The following is a 22,599-nucleotide window of genomic DNA, read 5'->3' on the forward strand; positions in this document are numbered from 1 at the left end:
CTTTTCTTTCACTTCTTGTCAGCATGAGGGACATCTAAGTTAGATTAGATCTGTAGTGAAAATACTCCTTCCTCTCACATCAATCTCCAACTACAGAAAAGTACCCTCTCAACAAAGGTTTTACTTCACCCCCCCCCCCCCCCCACTCCCAGCTGCCATTATTAAAGCTCTCATCATTAAGTTGCTAATCACAAAGCTATTTATGTACAATCCATGATTCTATTCTATAAACCTCTTCCCATCTTTACAATACCTAACCTCTCCTTTCTGCGCTTGTTAGGTGTTCGAACCTAGACCTGGTTCTTTGTGCTTAATATTCAACCATTAGCAGCAAAGGGTGTGAAGTTCACACTTGACGTTTGACACAGCATTCATATCCCTTGGAGGGGCAACACCGGGGAGAAACTCAAGAGGTGAAAGGAGTTGAAAAAAAGACAGAAGGTAAACTTGAGTTGGGGAAGACGCCAAATATAAAGAAGAGAAATGTTAGGAATTGGTGAGATGGTCTTTGGGTGAACATTATGAATTGGTAAGATTCTCCACAGGTAAACATTAGGAATTGGTGAGATGGTCCAGGGGAAAACATTAGAAATTAGATTGTCCACAGATAAACATTAGGAATTGGTGAGATTGTCTACAGGTAAAAGTTAGGAATTTGTGAGATTGTCTACACATAAAAGTTAGGAATTGGAGAGATTGTCTGCAGGTAAAACTTAGGAATTAGTGAGATTGTCTAGGGGTAAATATTAGGAATTGGTGAGATTGTCTACGGGTAAACATTAGGAATTTATTGAGATTGTGCACGGGTAAACATTAAGAATTGGTGAGATTGTCTACAGATAAACATGAAGAATTAGTGAGATTATTTACAGGTATATATGAGGAATTGGTGAGATTGTCTACAGGTAAACATGAGGAATTGGTGAGATTGTCCACAGGTAAACAGTAGGAATTGGTGATATTATTTACAGGTAAACATTAGGGTTGGTGATTGTTTCAGGTAAACATTAGGAATTGGTGATATTGCTTTTGGCTGAATATTAGGAATTGGTGACATTGTCTACGGGTAAACATTAGGAATTGGTGAGTTTGCCTTTGGGTAAACATGAGAAATTGGTGAGATTGTCTACGGGTAAACATTAGGAATTGGTGAGATTGTCTATGGGTACACATAAGGAATTGGTGAGATTGTTTGCAGATAAACATGAGGAATTAATGAGATTATTTACAGGTACACATAAGGAATTGGTGAGATCGTTCAGGTAAACATTAGGAATTGGTGAGATTGTCTACAGGTAAACATTAGGAATTGGTGAGATTATTTACAGTTAAACATGAGGAATTGGTGACATTGTCTAGAGGTAAACATTAGGAATTGGTGATTCTTTCAGGCAAACATTAGGAATTGGTGATATTGTCTTTGGGTGAACATTAGGAATTGGTGAGATAGTCTACAGGTAAACATGATGAATTGGTGATATTGTCTACAGGTAAACATTAGGAATTGGTGAGATTGTTTACATTTAAACATGAGGAGTTGGTGAGATTGTCCACAGGTAAACATTAGGAATTGGTGAGATTTTCTACAAGTAAACGTTAGGAATTAGTGAGATTATTTACAGTTAAACATGAGGAATTTGTGACATTGTCGAGAGGTAATCATTAGGAATTGGTGATTGTTTCAGGCAAACATTAGGAATTGGTGATATTGTCTTTGGGTGGACATTAGGAATTGGTGATATTGTCTCCAGGTAAACATTAGAAATTGGTGAGATTGTCTACGGGTAAACATTAGAAATTGGTGAGATTGTCTATGGGTAAACATTAGAAATTGGTGAGATTGTCTACGGGTAAACATTAGGAATTGGTGAGATTGTTTACAGTGTTATGGGCGAGGCGTTTTCTGAACCCCAAAATGTATCATGGAGTGCAACCAACCTCTTCCTTTAATGGATTTGTTGCTTTTCCGAGCACGCGGCTTTTTCCCTAGGTGTGGTATTACAATTATGGACACGTGGATTTTTAAACACAAAACACTGTTTATTCCATGAACTTAACTTAACATCTGAAATAAACATTGGCTCTTTTAACACCCCTTACTTCAATGATAACTCAGAAAATATTGCAACAGTAAATAACTCCTTAAAATGTTCCTTCAAACTTCCAAGAGACTTAACACCTTTAAACAGTATCACATCGGGTTAAAGGAGATATATTTTTTCTGTCGAATGGCAGAGATATAATTGCTTGGGTGACTTCAGCTCCAGCACCTTGCTTTCTTCATGCAGCTCTCTGGAAACCCACAGACACACCCATGCTGCTTTGCCAAACCTGGCTTCCTTCCTTCTAAGCAGATCACAGCAAACCAGAACTTCTCAAGCTGCTGTCTCAAACTGGCTTTCTACTTTTAAACTGCTCTCAGCAAAACCAGCCAGGCATTTTTTAAACTGCAAAACCAAACTAAACTGCAAAATGGCTGACCTGAGCTGCGCTCCACCCACTCTCTGACATCACTGTTTTCTTAAAGGTACATTGCTTAAACATCCATATCTTAAAGGTACCCTCACATGACACCTCCCCCTAAGAAAAAATAAATAAACCATCAACTTCAAGATGGTTTCATTTTTCACTTTTGCACCATCCACTAAGCAATGTACACAGTAAATATACATTTTCGTTTTAAAAAAAACACATGCACACAGGTATGATAATATAGTTTATTTTTCTTTGTTCTTTTTCCTCCAACCGAAATCCTTCTCGATTGACAGTCTCTTTGAACAAAGTCTCTGCACAATCCATCCATTCCTCTACTCCTCAGCATTTCTCTTTAGAATCAGATACTTTAGTTCAATCTGATCACAGAGTCCCTTGCAATTCTCCAATACAGGAACATTGGTGATCACAGATTTCAGTCAGTCAAATGCTTGTTGAAAGTCCACTGTCCATTGAATTTTTTTACGTTTCTTCAGCAATTCCATCAGTGGAGTAATCACGCCACAAAACTCTTGCACAGCTGTTCGATCAAATCCACTCATGCTAAGAAATCACATTATTTCCCTTCGTCTTAAGGGTATCGGAAACTCCTCAAGGAAAGTGATTCGGGCTCCTCCAAATTCACTTTCAGCTAGGTTTATCACCAAACCCGCCTCCTGAAGTCGATCGAAGAACTCCATACGATGTTTTAAATGTTCTTTCCATGTCTGGAAGTTGGAAATAAAAGCAGATTGTCCCACTTTCTCCATGCAATCCTTCAATGGTGGGACAGGATAAGAGTCCGTTTTTATAACTGCATTCACCTTTCTATAGTCCACACACAACCGTCTGGTTTAGGTACCATCACTACGGGTGAGCTGCAACCCATTTCAATTATGCATAATCTCAATCTCTCAGTTAACCTGTGCCAATTTTAAAGGATTAAGTCTATATGGATGTTGTTTGATAGTAACAGCATTTCCCACATCTACATCATGTATAGCCATTTTAGTACTTCACAATTTATCTCTACAAACCTGCCCATGTGATATCAATAACTCTTTCAGGTCAGTTCGTTTTTCCTCTGGAAGGTAACTTAACAATTCATCCCAATTTTAATTTGAGGTATGTCACATTCACAGTCATCTGGATTTGGTTCGTCACTTTGAGTTAGAATTATTAAAACCTCCTTTTTCTCTCCTTCCCTTTCAAAGTACCTTTTAAGCATATTCACATGACACACTTGGTGAGTCTTCCTTCTATCTGGTGTTGTTACCACATAATTCACCTCACTTAATTTCCTTTCAATCTGATACGGTCCACAAAACCTAGCTTTTAAAGGCTCACCTACCACTGGTAACAACACTAAAACTTTATCCCCACTGGCAAAACTACGAACTTTGGACTTCTTGTCCGCTACCCGTTTCATCACATTTTGTGCAACTTTCAAATGTTGTCTAGCCAATTCACCTGCTCTATTTAATGGTTCCCTAAAATTTGACACATAATCCAATAGGGTAATTTCCGATTTCTCACCCACCAATTTTTCCTTAATCAATTTAAGTGGTCCTCTTACCTCATGACCAAAAATTAGTTCAAAAGGACTAAATTTGGTAGACTCATTAGGTGCATCCCTAATTGCAAACAATACGAATGGAATTCCTTTATCCCAACCCTCTGGATAATCTTGACAATACGCCCTCAACATTGTCTTTAATGTCTGATGCCACCTTTCTAACGCTCCCTGCGATTCTGGATGGTACGCAGTTGATTTAAATTGTTTTATTGTAAGCTATCCATAACTTCTTTGAATAATTTTGAAGTAAAATTCGTTCCTTGATCCGATTGAATTTCTGTGGGTAGTCCATATCTAGTAAACAATTTAAGAAACTCCTCCACAATCCTTTTAGCTGTAATAGTACATACTGGAATGGCCTCTGGAAACTCAGCAGCCACATCCATTACAGTCAAAAGATATTGATTCCCACTTTTTGTTTTAGGAAGCGGTCCTACACAATCGATTAGGACCCTTGTAAAAGGTTCCTCAAATGCTGGAATGGGTATTAAGGGTGCTGGTTTTATCACTGCTTGAGGTTTCCCTATCACTTGACATGTGTGACATGATTGACAAAATTTACCTACATCTTTATGTAGTCCAGGCCAATAAAAATGTTTCTGGATTTTAGCTTGAGTTTTCCTTATTCCCAAATGACCTCCCTCTGATACCTCATGTGCAACTCGCAACACCTCCTTTCTATACCCTACCGGCAATACTATTTGATGAACTTCTGCCCACTTTTCATCCGCCTGCATATGTACCGGTCTCCATTTTCTCATCAAGACATCATTTTTACGGTAATAACACTCTGGTATACTCTCAGATTCCTTTTCCGTATATGGTTTCTGATATATCCGTTTTATTTCTACATCTTTTTGTTGTAACTCCGCCAATTTTCCTGAACTAAAAATATCCGCCTCATCCTCCACCTGTTCTTGTTCTTTTTCAACCATCTGATCAGAAATCGTTACTGATAATTGCACTTCAACTTCATCTTCACTATTTGGTTTGTCCTTGTCTTAACCTGTGACTTTGCGACCTTGTTACTACACAATCCAGAAAAATCCCAGGATATTCGTCCTTCAACACTTCAGTTGACTGATTTTTCACCGGCTTATCAACCACAGTAGGCATCACTCCCACCTGCGATCCAGCTATATCATTACCCAAGATAAACTGTATTCCTGGACAAGATAGTTTATCTATTACTCCTACTACCACTTCACCACTCTTCACTGGACTTTTCAACCTTACCTTATATAATGGAACACTACTCCTCTCACCCTGAATTCCACATATCACCACCTTTTCTGGCAACATTCTTCCCAAACTACATAATTCCTCATCTCTTACCATTAAAGATTGACTAGCCCCTGTATCTCTTAAAATTGTGACTTCTTTATCTGCTCCTCCTGATACACATGAGTAAATTTTACCCACACAAGTAAATTCTTTAAAGACATCTGGCACCTTCTTAACAGTTACTTCTTGAACAGGCTGTACAATCGTTTGCACCTCCTTCGGTTCCCTTGGGCTTTCCTTTACCACTCTAACAAACCCCACTATCTTATCCTGTTTTACCACATCAGCCTTCCCAGTGCTTTTCTTCACCCCCATAAACTTCTGAGCGTCTGAAAGAGCAATTGTTCACAACACTCTCCGCACTTAAACTAAAATACCACACCAGACAAGCAACAATCCTTCACTGTCTTTATGTTCACAAAAGCCAATCCAATAGATAGACTTTTATCCCCCTCGAGCCCCCAATTGTTATGGGCGAGGCGTTTTCAGAACCCCAAAATGTATCATGGAGTTCAACCAACCTCTCCCTTTAATGGATTTGTTGCTTTTCCGAGCACGTGGCTTTTTCCCTAGGTGTGGTATTACAATTATGGACATGTGGGTTTTTAAACACAAAAGACTGTTTATTCCATGAACTCAACTTAACATCTTAAATAAGCATTGGCTCTCTTAACACCCCTTAAGATAACACAGAAAATATTGCAACAGTAAATAACTCCTTAAAATGTTCCTTCAAACTTCCAAGAGACTTAACACCTTTAAATAGTATCACATCAGGTTAAAGGGTATATATTTTTTCTGTAGAATGGCAGAGATATATTAGCTTGGGTGACTTCAGCTCCAGCACCTTGCTTTCTTCATGCAGCTCTCTGAAAACCCACAGACACGCCCACGCTGCTTTGCCAAACCTGGCTTTCTCCCTTCTAAGGAGGTCACAGCAAATCAGAACTTCTCAAGCTGCTGTCTCAAACTGGCTTTCTACTTTTAAACTGCTCTCAGCAAAACCAGCCAGGCATTTCTTAAACTGCAAAACCAAACTAAACTGCAAAATGGCTGACCTGAGCTGAGCTCCACCCACTCTCTGGCATCACTGTTTTCTTAAAGGTACATTGCTTCAACATCCATGTCTTAAAGGTACCTTCACATGACAACAGATAAACATGAGGAATTAATGAGATTATTTCTAGGTAAACTTAAGGAATTGGTGAGATTCACTACAGGTAAACATTAGGAATTGGTGAGATTATTTACAGTTAAACATGAGGAATTGGTGACATTGTCTAGAGATAAACATTAGGAATTGGTGAGATTGTCTACAGGTCAACATTAGGAATTGGTGATTGTTTCAGGTAAACATTAGGAATTGGTGAGATTGTCTTTGGGTAAACATTAGGAATTGGTGATATAGTCTACGGGTAAACATTAGGAATTGGTGAGATTGTCTTTGGGTAAACATTAGGAATTGGTGAGATTGTTTACAGGTTAATATTGGGAATTGGTGAGATTGTCTACGGCTAAACATTAGGATTGGTGAGATTGTCTACAGGTAAGCATTAGGAATTGGTGAGATTGTCTACGGGTAAACATTAGGATTGGTGAGATTGTTTAGAGATAAGCATTAGGAATTGGTGAAATAATCTTTGGGTGAACATTAGGAATTGGTGAGATTGTCTTTGGGTAAACATTAGGAATTGATAATATTGTTTACAGATAAACATTTGGACTTGATGATTGTTTCAAGTAAACATGAGGAATTGGTGACATTGTCTAGAGATAAACATTAAGAATTGGTGAGATTGCCTACAGGTAAACATTAGGAATTGGTGAGATTGTCTACTGGAAAACATTAGGAATTGGTGAGATTGTCTTTGGGTAAACATTAGGAATTGGTGAGATTGTCATTGGGTAAACATTAGGAATTGGTGAGATTGTTTACATTTAAACACGAGGAGTTGGTGAGATTGTCCACAGGTAAACATTCGGAATTGATAATATTGTTTACAGGTAAACATTTGGACTTGATGATTGTTTCAAGTAAACATGAGGAATTGGTGAGATTGTCTTTGGGTAAACATTAGGAATTGGTGAGATTATTTACAGGTAAACATGAGGAATTGGTGAGATTGTCGGGAAGTGGGATCATGCAGCACAAACAATCTGTGCCTCACCCCGCGCACAGTTTGAGGGAAAAGGCGGTAAGTTCCCAATTTCAAGATAACTAATAGCAAAATAAAGACGGGGAGGTTGCAAACGGCGTGTATTTAAGTGGAAGAAGTGGCAGACTAACAGAAGAACACAGGCCACCCTGAACACGCTGCCCCCCCCCCCCCCCGCCGCTGGTCCTGCATTTCCCACGTGAGTTCCCAGCGAGCGCGCGCCCCTCACCTGCCGCTCCCGCGGGGTTCCCGCCACAGGTGAGGGCGGCGCGTGAGGCGCGCGTGCGCGCTTCTCCATTGTGACACCCGCGCACGTGCAGAGGCACCTGGGCAACAGGTGGCGAAGGGCAGAGGGACAGGGGGGCAAAGAAGACATGTGTGGCTGGAAAACTGGTATGATATCACTCTGCCTCTTATCCCTCTATGCAGCCACCTGCGTGATATTTCGAGGTAAGTGAGCTGTTCCACTTCACCTTTCCTGGTCCATCTTTGTTGGTGCATCCTGGATGTGGCTAAGGACACCATAAGCCTGAAGGGCAAACCCTCACCAGGCTGGCCAACACTGGGGTGAGGTAAGCTCCAATACTGTAGGGCAGTCTTCACCTTGATGGGCGAATCCACTGGGCGCCAAATCCATTCATTACAGACATTATTTTACATTTGAATGATTTCTGGCCCACAAAACAGAAACCTCAGACATTATGGTTGCAAATGAATGTTGAGGCGATCCTCTCAGTCCTTCACCTGTTGTCATTCTTGTCACTCCTCCCCCTCCCCCCTTTATGTCCTCCCCCTCCTTATGTTTTCTTACCTCAAGTAAAACTCCTGCCTTCACTCCCTCTCCCTGCCCCCCACCCCCACCCTCACCTTTGGTAAACGTGGCTCCAGTACATAATTTCCCACTTCTGGGCCAGGTATTTTTATCCCTCAACAACCATGTCTATAAAGCCCAGATCCATTTAACTTGGAGAAGCATGTGGTTTGGGGAATGCAGAGCTCTTGGAGGATTATGGGGCTGGAGAAGGATACACTGGCAGGGGGCGAGGTCAACGAGGCCAAGAATGCTCACCGGGTGGAACTTGGTGTGGAAAAGGATTTGCAGTAGAGTTTTGCATGAGCTGAAGTGTATAGAAGATGGGGACTGGGAGTCCACCCAGGAGATTTGGGATAGTCAAGTCTGGAGGTGACAATAGCATGAATGAGAGTTTTGGCAGCAAATGGGCTGAGGCAAGGGCAGAGATGTACCATGTTATAGAGTTGGAAGTAGACAATGAAGATGATACAGGAGGACAGTTATTCAGTTGAGTGGTGCCATATTTAAGATGCTCCTATGTCTTTTAGAACATGACTTTATTGCCCATTATAAATATAATGAAACACAGCAGCCAATTTGCGCTCAGCAACCCCCATAAACCGCAACAAGGAAATTATCAGATAATTTGTTTTGGTGATTCTGGTTGATAAATACATTTTGGCCAGGGAAATTAAGAGAACTCCCCTCTTTGGCATTCTTGCGTAAGTCCTGATGAGTGCAAGATGAAGAACTTCGACGGCATGTTTCTTTTTTCAGCAATACATAGGTTCTGTACCACCAGGCAACTTTCTCCTCCTCTTCTTCAAATTGTGCCATGGGATGTTTTACATCCATCTGAGTAGGCATCACCTTCAGCAGTGCAGCACTCCTTCAGTGCCGCATTGACGTGCCAGTCTAGATTATGTGCTCAAGTCTCCAGAGTGGAACTTGGACACCAATCTTCTGATTTGGAGGTAAGAGTTCTACCAGTAGCATACACTTAACTTTCTAAGACATAAAGGAGTTTCCTCCCCCAGAGTTTACTGGTTTACTGCTAACTTTGTCAACATTGGAAGCTGGTGTGGGAAATTGCAGACGAGCATACATCCAGCCAATCTGCATATGCATTTAAGTGGCTCACTAGTATGCTGTCTTCATTTGAAAACTTTAATCAACATTTTCCAGCCTCAATATTAGGTGTCTATTTTACTCAAAATGCTCTCTTTGACCAGACATACACAACCTGCAAAATCAATAATTGCAGCTATTTCATTCAATAATTCTTGTGCTTTAGCCATTGCAGATTACAAATGTAGAATATTGAGCTTGACTGGTCATTTGCTGTGAAATTGAGTTGAAGAGTTGAACATTTAAACTAGTAAATTTCTCTTGAAGTTGTTCACAGTCCAGAGCTGGGAATGTATTTGTGATGTTTTGTTGTGAACATGTCCTGTCTCAATAAATCCACTGCCCTAAATAGGAAAAACAGCAGGTATTTATAGCTACTTAAAAATTTTGAGATCAAAAGGCATTTATAACTGCACGTAAACATTAGGCTGTACCAGTGACTGCCTTTGTCTTTTGTTAAGTGATTGCTTTGAATCTGTAGTGTGACCCTAGAATGTGGCATAGGAACACTCGGCGCAAACTTTTCAACATATATGTAATATGTATAGATTTAATATCTTAAAATATTCGGATGCAAAACATAATGGAGTGTGTATGGAATGTTTATTTGGTGAATATAATTAAGACCAGAGCAGTGTGCAATTTGAAGCATAAATAATAAAGAATTTCTGATTGCTTTAATATTTCCCGTTCATTCCAATGTGATAAACGATTGTTAACATTACAGAACTAGAAGCAAGCATGAATTAGTGAAGGACTGTATTCATCTGAATTGCCACATAAAGCTACATGGTGTAAAGGGGAGATGATGTGGAGATGCTGGCGTTGGATTGGGGTGGGCACAGTAAGAAGTCTTACAACACCAGGGTAAAGTCCAACAGGTTTGTTTGGAATCACTAGCTTTCGGAGCTAGTGATGAAGGAGCTGCGCTCCAAAAGCTAGTGATTCCAAACAAACCTGTTGGACTTCAACCTGATGTTGTAAGACTTCTTACTCGAGGAGATTTCAGAGCACTTATTGGCATCTGTCAGTCGTTCCTTGTTCCAAGGCTTTGTTCTTTAAAACTGTTTGCCATTGACAACATGGAATGAGATGTATTGAACAAGATTGCAATTCTGTTAATGCAGCCACCAAACATCGCAGAATCATGGTAGCATACTCAAATCCCTCCATTAGCACAGGCTAAACTGGGCTCCCAAAGACTGACCACTCACTTCAGGAAACACAGTTAAACTTTTTAAAAGCTTCATTCTTATGTTCAGGATCACCTTTAAGTGTAAGGCCATTCCTTCAATACAATAAGTTCTTCCATATTGCAAACTTTCTTGTCATTATTTCATCAATGACTACAATGCTCTACTGTTTCTTTTGAAATGGGAACATGTCACCCTATACCACCACTCCACTGTGGTACAATCAAGGCCATCTCACATTTTGCAACTCTAACTCAACCTTTCACCCAATTTTAACACTCTGGAGCTCCTTATAGCTCTTAGTCTTCCTTTACAATCTCAGGCTTTATAACCCAAGCCTCAGTTTACCTGAGAACAATTTATGATTGGCTTACTATTTACCTATCCTTTCCTATACTCTTGTCAACCTCGATGATGCCCTGCATTGTAGATCTAGACTTTTTACCTTGTCCTCGGAGTTTAAAAACAGCACACAAGGGGTTTGAAATGTACAATGAAAGAGTATTTTGATTACGGTTCAAATATTCAGCCGCACATAATTCTGCGGCAAGCATTTTGGAGCATCATGTTGCTACACATTTCCACTGGTGTTGACAACAGCACTCCCACATAGAAGGGATAATAAATTATGGTTCTTTGTGTAGATAGTTGCTGCTTTGACTTCATGAACTGAAGGGAGGGCCACTTGACCTCTGAGTGATGAAGTGCATTCCTCATCCATGATATCGCTGAAGCAAAACATTGTAGTGGAAAAATGAAGGACTTTCTACGTAAAAAACTTTGATTTTAGGCTACCTCTGATTAGCGGTTTTCAAAATAGGAGAATAAGCCGCGCCTATGATTGTTTCAGTAAGCAGAAGTATTTGTAGCAATTATATCCTGTTTATACAGTCAAAATGTTTTTGGCTGGAATGTTCCCAATATGAACTAGACTGGTGCATGAACTTGACAATATTAAAATGCTGCCATTGGGTCACACCCTTCAAATTCAACTCAAGTCTTAAAGGTACATTTGTTTCAGTTTAGATTATTGACATTAGTTCAGGTGTGTTGCAGTGCCAACTCATGCAAAACCTGCCAGGTGGCACAGTGGTTAGCACTGCTGCCTCACAGCACCAGGGACCCAGGTTCCGTTCTGGCCTTGTGACTGTGTGGAGTTTGCACCTTCCCCCCCGTGTCCGTGCGGGCTTCGTCTGGGTGCTCCGGTTTACTCCCACAGTCCAAAAATCTGCAAGTCAGGTGGATTAGCCATGCTAAATTGCCCCTCAGTGTCCAAAGATGTGTGCAGGTTAGGTAGAGTTGCAAAGATAAGGGGGCGGGGGGGGGGGGGGGGTAGTTGGCCCTGGCGGGGTGCTCTTTCAGAGGGTCGGTGCAGACTCGATGGGCCGAATGGCGCCCTTCTGAATGGAGGGATTCTATGGAAACACCAAAGCCTAAAATTAACTGGGGGGGGGGGGGTGGGGGGGCAGGCTTGAGAGATGTAGCTGCTTTGTAACTGCAATTCTGAAACTTCAAATCTGGTCAAAACCTGAAACAAGTAGGGGTCAACCTTCTTTCCATCATTGAGCTAAAAGAGAAACGGTTCTGCAGAAATTGATGATGTGGTGAAATGGCAATGCAAGATTTTAGTGCTTTTGACAGGAGGTCGAAGAATATTGTTTCCTTACAACATCCAACCAATCTGCTTGTTTTATTTGTGCGGACAGGGCTTGGTATCTGTGACTTCACAAAGTCTGAAAGCATCCCCCTTGCCGATGTAGCACGTGAGCATGCAGCGGGTGTGACAGCAGGATTCACAGTGGCGGACTCCCCCCGCTGTATAAGGGCAGTCTAAACGGGGACAAATCCATGCTGAACATCTACCTCACAATGGAGGAACCATTTCAGAATTAGAACCGGCTGCACTGTAAAAAAGGTAAGGGCATTATGTGGCAACTTGGATGAATACATGTCTTTAAAACTGATATGTTGGGCAGCACGGTGGCGCAGTGGGTTAGCCCTGCTGCCTCTCGGCGCCGAGGTCCCAGGTTCGATCCCGGCTCTGGGTCACTGTCCGTGTGGAGTTTGCACATTCTCCCCGTGTTTGCGTGGGTTTCACCCCCACAACCCAAAGATGTGCAGGCTAGGTGGATTGGCCATGCTAAATTGCCCCTTAATTGGAAAAATGAATTGGGTACTCTAAATTTACCACACAAAACTGATATGTGGAATATCTTTGCAGAAGGAAAGAACGTTCGCAATTTTCAAATTCCAGTAAAAATCAGTAACACTGGGGTTCCATTTGAAGGTATTTGGGCAGCACGGTAGCATAGTGGTTAGCATAATTGCTTCACAGCTCCAGGATCCCAGGTTCGATTCCCGGTTTGGGTCACTGTCTGTGCGGAGTCTGCACGTTCTCCCTGTGTGTGCGTGGGTTTCCTCCGAGTGCTCCGGTTTCCTCCCACAGTCCAAAGATGTGCAGGTAAGGTGGATTGGCCATGCTAAATTGCCCTTAGTGTCCAAAATTGCCCTTAGTGTTGGGTGGGGGTATGGGATTGGGTAGGGTGCTCTTTCCAAGAGCTGGTGCAGACACGATGGGCCGAATGGCCTCCTTCTGCACTGTAAATTCTATGAAGGTATGCAAGTTTTACTGGCACCATTCATTTCCAGGTTTTACTCGTTTCTCATTCCTATAGATTAGGGGCTGGTTTAGGGCTAAAAAGCTGGCTTTTAAAGCAGACCAAGGCAGGCCAGCAGCACGGTTCAATTCCTGTACCAGCCTCCCCGAACAGGCGCTGGAATGTGGCGACTAGGGACTTTTCACAGTAACTTCATTTGAAGCCGACTTGTGACAATAAGCGATTTTCATTTCATTTCATTCATTATAGATTATGATGAAATTTTTAAACGTTCGAGTGCAGGGCCTCTAGGGAATTCCAGTTTTTTTAAAAAAGAATTTAGACTTGATGCTTAAACAAGTCACAATATTACGATAAGAAATGTAGGAACAGGGGCATCACTCATCCCTGGTTCTGGTTTTTTCCCACCAGAGGAAATACTTTGCAGTATCTGCCCTGTTGCATGCCATTATCATTTTAGAGACCTTGAAGAGATTATCCCTCAGTCTTCCAAACACAATGAACAGAATACAGTTTATGCAACCTGACCTTGTAATTTAACTCTTTTAGCCCTGGTATAATTCTGTTGACTGCTCTGAACCACCTTGAGCCTGTCCAGCCATTGGCTGATCCGTGTCGTAACTCCGTTTTCACACCTTTCCTCCGCATCTCTTGCTTTTCATACCGAGCAAAAATCTATCGATCTCAGCCCTGCCCATTTCAATTGGTCCAGCCTCCATGCTGCAAAGTGGACGATTTCACTGCTGAATTGCTGAGCTCTAATTTTAAGGTGAAGACCTGCTGTTCTCAATTCTCTCGCTGGAAGAGGTGGTTTCTAGGTATTGTCACCACCACCCTCAGGTGAGGCTTTCCAAAGTTGCTGATCTGGGTGGGACCCGTGATTTGTCACTGTGCGGCTGGGATACCCCCAAACTCTTTCACCCCAGGCGAGGTGAACTGGCTCCGTCTTTGTTCAACCCCCTCTGGTTGGTAGCAAGGAGATATATAAAAAGGATCCCTTTTCATGGGTACCTTTTCCCAGATCCAATGGGCACGGTCTACCGGCCAAGTTGCACCCCTGTTTGGGCGGACAAGGGCCCAACGTGGCCGGTAGATTCTCGGAGTGGCCTCTTCTGGGATCAACCCGGTTGCCACGCCTTTGCGAGATATAACGGAATCTCACACGCCATCACAATCTAAATCCTGCCTATTGTGGATGGGGTCAGTATTTGGCAAATCTGAATATTGCAGCGAGTAGCTAGTCTCACTCTAATATGCAGCTTGCCTGATGTACCGGAGTGGTTGGGATCTAACCCTTTTGCCTCAGAGGCATTAGGTGAGCGCTGTTCAGTATTGGTCCCCACAAACGGGGACCAGATGGAACAGCACGTGGGGGGGATCTCCCAGGGGATTGGAGGCGCCCAGATGGTACTGGCACTGCTGGTGCCTCCTGACACCTTTGCACTGCTACCCTGGCATCCTTGCAGTTCACCTGGATGCTAGCCTGGCACTGCCCAGGTGCCGCATGCAGGCAGGGGCATAGCCAGGTGCCAGGCTGGCAATGCCAAGGTGCCAGGCTGGCATTGTGCCTCCGTCAGGGATTGGACCCAGGGATGCTCTGCCCGTGTGAGGTGGGGTACGGGCGTGGGGAGGAGTTGGGGGCTTGGGGTGCTGAGAGATCAGGATGCTGTTTAAAAATGATGGCCCGATTTCCTCCTGTTCTGAGGAGTTTGGACGAGCGGAGCTCCTCAGTGCAGGAAACGGGTCTAAGTGCGGCCTGGACGGGGCGTTCCCCGCTAAGCCTCCGATTGCAACAAAGACCCGTTCGATACCCGAACATGATACCACCTTTCTCGGTGTTCGACAAGGGTCTCTTGCAAGTCGATTAGATAGCACCCAGAATTTATGTTTTAAAAAGAGTCAAGTTAACTAAGCTTTCTCAAGGTAAGGTAGAGTTGAGTTTATTAAATGCTGAGCGGCAAATAAAATATGATAAAACACATGCATATACATTCATACAGATTAGAAGGAAGAATTGAGTCACACCAAACACAACTTAGTCCCGAATCATGGAAGATTCCACCGCAGAAAAATGACAAGTTTTAGCTTTTAACTTTAAATCAGTGATGTAATGATCTATAGATTCTTCTGTAAGCGTGGTCTAAACACATAGCGTTCATAAATTTCATTCTTTCTGGGGTTGTAATGTTTATCAAATCTTCGAATTACCTTGTTAAAACCTTGACTATCTTCGTCATTTGCAAATTTAAATGTATTAAACACAGCAATTGCTTTGTGCCCTGCCACTGTTAGGAGCATTGCTTCCTTATGTGAATCTAATTGATCTCCTAAATCTACTGCAGTAAGAAACAGATTAAATTGCTGTTTACACACACACCAGTTGCTGTCCACATTACCATGAAATCTGAGACTCATTGGTGGCTCCATGTTGTTCATTCGTGCAGTCTGCAAAATCTTCAAATCTCTGTGGACCTTGTGGCAGGCTTGTTTTTTCTCAGTGTTTAATACCATCCAACCCTGGTACCATGTAAAGTTGTTGTTGGATGGCTTGATTTATATTGCAAGAACACTTGTAGTTAAAGCTATAAACAATTTATTAACATTAACTGTGGGTCAACTGTGTACAGAACAAGAGATGAATAACAGTATGAACATGCACCAGCAGCCTCTCTCCCAGCTCCCGAGTGAGTCTGAGGGGTCACCTGACCCTGACATTCACTTATATACTAATGAAACTCCTAGTGGTCAGTCAGTGAATTACAACACAATCATGATATCACTACATCTTCTCCTGCGGGGATAAAGAGAGGGCATTGCGAGCCATATGCTTGATGGGTCGGGGTAATCATAGCAGATGGCATGTGTGGGCACCGCATGTAGAAATGAAGTGGTTGCGCTGGTGGATGCCAGTGCATTCTGAGGAGCAAGCATGAAGATCGGATGTGAGGAGGCTGCAAGATGTCAGCCAATGATTTTTAGGGGATAGGAGTTTGGGAATTTGAGGAGAGGCATGTCGTGTTGGGTGTTCTGGTGTACAAACGATCCAACACGGCTGGAGATGGTGGAACTCAATTTCATTTACTACTTAACTATAACAGCACACTGCTAACTTGGATACGTGCATTACCAGCTAATCTGTGGACCCTGTCCTATCACTATCTGGGTGCGGCACTCAGCACATGGTGAATGTCTGAGTGACAGGCTCTGAGCTCGGTGCTCTGAGCTGGCTGCTGCTGGAAAGAGAGGGAACTGTAGTGTCCCCTGCTTTTATAGTGCATGTGCTCTCACTGGTGATTGGCTGCGATGTTGTGTGTGTGTTGGTTGGTCCTACTGCATGTCCATCAGTGTGTGTTTGATTGCAGCATGATATGCTGATCTAAATATCATGGGAGACTTTAACTTTCCAAATATTGACTGGAAAACATATAGTTCGAGTACATTAGATGAGTCGTTTTTTGTACAATGCGTGCAGGAGGGTTTCCTGACACAATATGTTGACAGGCCAACAAGAGGCGAGGCCACATTGGATTTGGTTTTGGGTAATGAACCAGGCCAGGTGCTAGATTTGGAGGTAGGTGAGCACTTTGGGGACAGTGACCACAATTCGGTGACGTTTACGTTAGTGATGGAAAGGGATAAGTAGGGCAAGAGTTATAGCTGGGGGAAGGGCAATTATGATGCCATTAGACATGACTTGGGAGGGGTAGGTTGGAGAAGTAGGCTGCAAGTGTTGGGTACACTGGATATGTGGAGCTTGTTCAAGGAACAGCTACTGCGTGTTATTGATAAGTACGTACCGGTCAGGCAGGGAGGAAGGCGTCGAGCGAGGGAACCGTGGTTACCAAAGAAGTGGAATCTCTTGTTAAGCGGAAGAAGGAGGCCTATGTGAAGATGAGGTGTGAAGTTTCAGTTGGGGCGCTTGATAGTTACAAGGTAGCGAGGAAGGATCTAAAGAGAGAGCTAAGACGAGCAAGGAGGGGACATGAGAAGTATTTAGCAGGTAGGATCAAGGAAAACCCAAAAGCTTTCTATAGGTATGTCAGGAATAAAAGAATGACTAGGGTAAGAGTAGGGCCAGTCAAGGACAGGGATGGGAAGTTGTGTGGAGTCAGAAGAGATAGGCGAGATACTAAATGAATATTTTTCGTCAGTATTCACTCAGGAAAAAGAGAATGTTGTGGAGGAGAATGCTGAGACCCAGGCTATTAGAATAGATGGCATTGAGGTACGTAGGGAAGAGGTGTTGGCAATTCTGGACAGGCTGAAAATAGATAAGTCCCCGGGGCCTGATGGGATTTATCCTAGGATTCTCTGGGAAGCCAGGGAAGAGATTGCTGAGCCTTTTGCTTTGATTTTTATGTCATCATTGGCTACAGGAATAGTGCCAGAGGACTGGAGGATAGCAAATGTGGTCCCTTTGTTCAAGAAGGGGAGTAGAGACAACCCCGGCAACTATAGACCGATGAGCCTCACGTCTGTTGTGGGTAAAGTCTTGGAGGGAATTATAAGAGACAAGATTTATAATCATCTAGATAGGAATAATATGATTAGGGATAGTCAGCATGGCTTTGTGAAGGGGAGGTCATGCCTCACAAACCTTATCGAGTTCTTTGAGAAGGTGACTGAACAGGTAGACGAGGGTAGAGCAGTTGATGTGGTGTATATGGATTTCAGTAAAGCGTTTGATAAGGTTCCCCACGGTAGGCTATTGCAGAACATACGGAGGCTGGGGATTGAGGGTGATTTAGAGATGTGGATCAGAAATTGGCTAGCTGAAAGAAGACAGAGGGTGGTGGTTGATGGGAAATGTTCAGAATGGAGTTCAGTTACAAGTGGCGTACCACAAGGATCTGTTCTGGGGCCGTTGCTGTTTGTCATTTTTATAAATGACCTAGAGGAGGGCGCAGAATGGTGGGTGAGTAAATTTGCAGACGACACTAAAGTCGGTGGTGTTGTCGACAGTGCGGAAGGATGTTGCAGGTTACAGAGGGACATAGATAAGCTGAAGAGTTGGGCTGAGAGGTGGCAAATGGAGTTTAATGTAGAGAAGTGTGAGGTGATTCACTTTGGAAGGAATAATAGGAATGCGGAATATTTGGCTAATGGTAAAATTCTTGGAAGTGTGGATGAGCAGAGGGATCTAGGTGTCCATGTACATAGATCCCTGAAAGTTGCCACCCAGGTTGATAGGGTTGTGAAGAAGGCCTATGGTGTGTTGGCCTTTATTGGTAGAGGGATTGAGTTCCGGAGTCATGAGGTCATGTTGCAGCTGTACAAAACTCTGGTACGGCCGCATTTGGAGTATTGCGTACAGTTCTGGTCACCTCATTATAGGAAGGACGTGGAAGCTTTGGAACGGGTGCAGAGGAGATTTGCCAGGATGTTGCCAGGTATGGAGGGAAAATCTTTTGAGGAAAGGCTGATGGACTTGAGGTTGTTTTCGTTAGAGAGAAGAAGGTTAAGAGGAGACCGAATAGTGGCATACAAAATGATCAGAGGATTAGATAGGGTGGACAGTGAGAGCCTTCTCCCGCGGATGGAAATGGCTAGCACGAGGGGACATAGCCTTAAACTGAGGGGTAATAGATATTGGACAGAGGTCAGAGGTAGGTTCTTTACGCAAAGAGTGGTGAGGCCGTGGAATGCCCTACCTGCAATAGTAGTGAACTCGCCAACATTGAGGGCATTTAAAAGTTTATTGGATAAGCATATGGATGATAATGGCATAGTGTAGGTTAGATGGCTTTTGTTTTTTGACTTCCCATGTCGGTGCAACATCGTGGGCCGAAGGGCCTGTACTGCGCTGTATCGTTCTATGTTCTATGTTCTATGATAGGCAACAACACCTCCTCCATGATCATCCTCAACACCGGTGCCCCACAAGGCTGTGTCTTCAGCCCCCTACTATACTCCTTATACACCTATGACTGTGTGGCCAAATTCCTCTCCAACTCGATTTTCAAATTTGCTGATGACACCACAGTAGTGGGTCGGATTTCAAACAATGATGAAACAGAATACAGGAATGAAATAGAAAATCTGGTGAACTGGTGCGAGGACAATAATCTCTCCCTCAATGTCAACAAAACATAAGAGATTGCCATCGACTTCAGGAAGCGTAGTGGAGAACATGCCCCTGTCTACATCAATGGGAACGAAGTAGAAAGGGTCGAGAGCTTCAAGTTTTTAGGAGCCCAGATCACCAACCCTCCATGCCGACACTATAGTTAAGAAAGCCCACCAACGACTCTACATTCTCAGAAGACTAAGGAAATTTGCATGTCACCTACGACTCTCACCAACTTCTACAGATTGAAGTAAAAAACTCACCACTATTCTTAGAATTCCCCCTGTACCAAAAAGGGTCAATAAGACATTCTAAATGGTGATCAGGGATTCTCACTCCCTGACTCCTATGCAGACTTAGGTGGGTGCTATTCGCGTCAATCTATATTTTCAAGTTATCCCCCGGTATAACCCATATCTTCATAGAAGATTTCATCTACTTACCACTTAGTAGCCTGGGTCCCACGTTGCTAAGTAAGTAAAGTAGACTTTGTAATCACCACTGTTTCAGGTTAAAACTTTAAGTTATTTTATTATTATACTTTTCTTTTAAAAGATAAAATCACAGTCTTTACAGAAAAGTAAAAAGATCTTGCTTCTGGATTCTCCTGGTTGTTTGAAAAGATCTTCAGGTCTACCTTGACAATCTCTCTTCTTTATCTTTTGGTTTTCTCCTGATGGATTTGCTGTTCTGCTCGGTTTATGTGTTCTATCCTTCCAATGACCGAGGGCAGCTATGAGAGCTGACTCTGCTGGCTGTTACCGATTTAGGGTTTATATTTCCCTTCTAGCAGTTATTAAGTTTATATGACATTATCGTAAAGTAACTTTGGTTTGCTCTGGATTGTTCAAGGTACCTTTAATCTCAATTACTTTTAACACAACTATGTATTCATGTTGAGCATGACTTTAGCTCATCGAACTCTGATTACATTTTTTTCCTTTGTAATGTTCAAAAGTGCTTTGATCCTAGAGGGGTGTTACATCTGGTTCCTGTCACTTCTAAAATTGCTTTATTACCAAATAGTGCCCTTAGCTTGTCAGAACTCTGACCCCGATTTGGTGTTAACCTGTGCTCTCGTGGACACGTTGTCTCCGGCTTCCCATATTCAACTGGTATCAGCAAGATTTCACACCAAAACATTTGTCACCCAATTCAACTGAAGATCCTGGCAATTCCTTTTTAGCCGCTTACAAAAATAATTTACTGCAACGAAGGTGCAAAATATTGTTTCTCTTCATGTAACTAAAAGTTCAATCTGCTTTAAGTTGAAAGACAGGCATCAGTTTTACAGCTTGTGCAGTCACAAGCTGTTCTCTTAACGCCTGTTTGATAAAGGCTATCTGCATTTCAAAACTTCTTTTGCTGCTGCTGTTAACCCTTCGTGGGATTTTCCCCTACATTTTCTCATGTACCCTCAGGTCAGGTCAGACTTCCACGTTTCAAATGACATATTTTCCCATTTTTACTTTACAAGATGCACCATAGAAAGCATTCTTTCTGGTTGTATCATAGCTTGGTATGGATCCTGCTCTGCCTAAGAGCGCAGCAAACCTCGGAAAGGCAGCGCTGTCTCTTCCACCTTCTTCCGTCAGGAAAAAGACACAAAAGTTTGAAGTCACGTACCAACCGACTCAAGAACAGCTTCTTCCCTACTGCCATCAGACTTTTGAATGGACCTACCTCGTATTTAGTTGATCTTTTCTCTACACCTTGCTATAACTGTAACATTATATTCTGCAGTCTCTCCTTCCTTCCCTAGGTACGGCATGCATTGTTTGTACAGCATGCAAGAAACAATACTTTTCACTGTATACTAATACATGTGACAATACTAAATCAAATCAAATCAAATCTCACCTCTCTGCATAGCCAAATTGCAAAGGGCACAGCAAAAAGTTATCATGCGGGAAACCCTCTTCAGTGAGAATTGCAAAGAGCCACCTGAGCAGTCCAGGCACCTGAATCACATCTTCAGAAGTCCTACGGTCTGCTCTATGAGGGAGCTTGTGGTGCTTTGAGCAGGATTGTGCCTCTCCATGGCATGCATTTGAAGGTGACGAACTGGAATCATCAGCCAGTTTAAGTGGGTAGCCCTTATTCCCCAGCAACCATCTCTGCAGACGTTCTGCATCCAGTCATTGTTGTGGTGGAGATTCCCCTACCCCCCACCAGCCCATCACCTGTGAATCTCCCATATCTCACGTGTGTGGTGTTCTTTGTGATTCTGTTATCGGGATGGATGTTGTAGTGTTTACAAAGACCACAGAAGCTAAATTCACGAACAAAGCTAACATTTATTTACACTACTTACTCCTATAGTAAACAATAATCTAGTCATCTACAATCTACACTCCACTAACACTAGTCTCTACACTCTATCTATAACTGTACTCTACACTCTCCAGCCTTCTCCAGCCTTCTCCCAGAAACTTGTGAGTCAGTGCTTTATATAGTTCTGCATCTAGCTCCATCTAGTGGTTAATTACAATATGACATTAACTCTTTATATTCTGAACATTTCACATAATGTCACAACGTGGATCTCTATCCACCCCATCTGGAGTCTGCAAGCATCCCATTCCAGTAAACAATGTGATATTCCTTTGGCCTCCTAGTTGGTGAGCATTTCATGCAGCCTTGTTGGTGTCCACCTTCCGTCTCCTTGGTCTTCCCTCTGCCTTCCATTGTTAGTCATCCTCAGTCACTTCCTTGCACTTCTGCCTGCGATCGTGCACCCTCGCTCCCCCCCCCCCCCCACCCATCCCAGCCTTTGCACAGCACTCCTTCCACATTGCCCCCCCTTGTCTTCATCAACCCTCCTCAGATCAAACCTCATTCGGCAGGGAGCTGGAGGGGAGGAACCTCTCTGCCCCAGCAGAGCGGCGTTCAGAGCAACAGGAGTGGTGCAGCTCTATGGAAGATCGGCTATATATGTTGCACTCACCTCGAAGTCTGAAGCAAACTGAGGTCCACCTTGTGCATGCCACTCATTTCCAAACGGGTATGGGCGCATCATGGCTTCCCGCTGGTGTGACACAAAATTGGAAGGCCTGACGAGATTTTGACGAGCTGCTGTTTTCATGAGCATTCATGAGATGCAAATTAACTCAAATTGCATTGCTGCTACTATATAGCGGGAGAATTGGCCCCCCCATTAACCCGCCATTGGGAGAATTTAAAACTGTTTTCACGCTAACGAGCGTCCAAATTTCCAACGCCCATTGTAACCTTCACTCTCCCCGCCACAAAACCTGTTGCGGGCAAGGTGGGAGAATCCCACCCTACATTTCTAGTATTAGAAAAGTAGAA

At 42.9% G+C, this 22,599-nt stretch overlaps 1 protein-coding gene across 1 annotated transcript in view; it reads left to right on the plus strand.

Moving 5' to 3' along the window:
- The first annotated feature begins 7,864 nt into the window (after positions 1–7,864).
- Positions 7,865–22,599, plus strand: part of LOC140387148 (uncharacterized) — an 82,779-nt gene continuing 68,044 nt past the window's right edge. Inside the window, exons 1-2 of the mRNA XM_072470155.1 lie at positions 7,865–7,938; positions 12,309–12,517. The gene's annotated coding sequence lies outside the window, so the exon portion shown is untranslated. The remainder of the gene's footprint in view (positions 7,939–12,308; positions 12,518–22,599) is intronic.

Source organism: Scyliorhinus torazame, chromosome 12, assembly GCF_047496885.1.
Source record: "Scyliorhinus torazame isolate Kashiwa2021f chromosome 12, sScyTor2.1, whole genome shotgun sequence".
NCBI classification, from domain to species: domain Eukaryota; kingdom Metazoa; phylum Chordata; class Chondrichthyes; order Carcharhiniformes; family Scyliorhinidae; genus Scyliorhinus; species Scyliorhinus torazame.